This window comes from Orycteropus afer, unplaced genomic scaffold (assembly GCF_000298275.1).
Source record: "Orycteropus afer afer isolate SDZICR_OR568_19922 unplaced genomic scaffold, OryAfe1.0 scaffold00080, whole genome shotgun sequence".
Classification (NCBI taxonomy): Eukaryota; Metazoa; Chordata; class Mammalia; order Tubulidentata; family Orycteropodidae; genus Orycteropus; species Orycteropus afer.
In genome coordinates this window covers 371,611-372,897 of record NW_006921667.1, presented here as the reverse complement: position 1 = coordinate 372,897, position 1,287 = coordinate 371,611, and positions in this window count along the sequence as shown.

Sequence of the window (1,287 nt, the reverse complement as noted above, 5' to 3'; positions counted from 1 at the left end):
AAACAAAATGAAGAAAGCCTAAGGTTCATGTGGGATACCATCAAAAGGAATAACTTACGTGTCATTGGAATTCCAGAACAGGAAGAGAAAAACAAAACCGCTGAGAAAATTGTCCAAGACTTGCTGGAGAAGAACTTCCCTGAAATGATGAAAGATGAAAATGTATCCATTCAGTAAGTCTAATGAATGCTAAACAGGATAGATGCCAAAAGAAAATTACCAAGACACATCACCATCAAACTCATCAAAACCAAAGACAAAGACAGAATCCTGAAAGCATCATGGGAAAATCAAGAAGTTAACTACAAAGGACAGCCAGTAAGAATAAGCTCTGATTTCTCACCAGAAACCACGCAAGCGACAAGGCAATTGTCTTTATCTCTAAGATGTGTCTCTTGTAGGCAGCATATTGATGGGTTTTCTTTTCTTAGAGATAAAGACAAAAATAGATTTAAATCAAAGGTTGGAAAAAGATATATCAAGGAAATGGCAACTGTAAGAGTAGGAGGGGCAATATCAATATCAATATCAATATCTTATCAAATTGATTTTAAGACAAAAACCACTATATGAGAAAAAGAAGGACATTATATAATGATTAAAAGATCAATTGAAAATGAAGATATAACCATAATAAATATCTGTAGACCCAATGAAAGATCCCCAAAATACATAAATCATTCATTGTGGGAGACTTTAATACACCACTTTCTTTGAAAGATAGAACAACTGGAAAGAAACTCAACACAGGTGCAGAAGAGCTAAACAATACAATCCACCAATGTGGCCTGATAGACATCTATAGAGCATTTCACCCTACAGCAGCAAAATATACCTTCTTCTCCAGTGCTCATGAAACTTTTTATATGATAGACCATATGTTAGGCCATAAAGCAAGTGTTAATAAATTTTAAAACATCAAAATACTGCAAATCATCTTCTCAGATCATAATGCTATCAAATGAGAAATCAACAATAGGAAGATCAACAGGAAAAGAGTAAAAACATGGAAACTGAACAACACTCTCCTTGAGAAAGACTGGGTGAGAGAAGAAATCAAAATTGAAATTTGAAAATTCCTTGAATCAAACGAAAATGAAAACACAACATACCAAAATCTTTGGGACAGCAAAAACAGTGATCAGAGGTCAATTTATAGCAATCAATGCACACATCATAAAAGAAGAAAGAGCCAAAATCAACACTTTAAATGAACTTCTCCAACAATTAGAAAAAGAACAGCAAGAAAAGCCTACAGTCACCAGAAGAAAGGAAATAATCAAGATT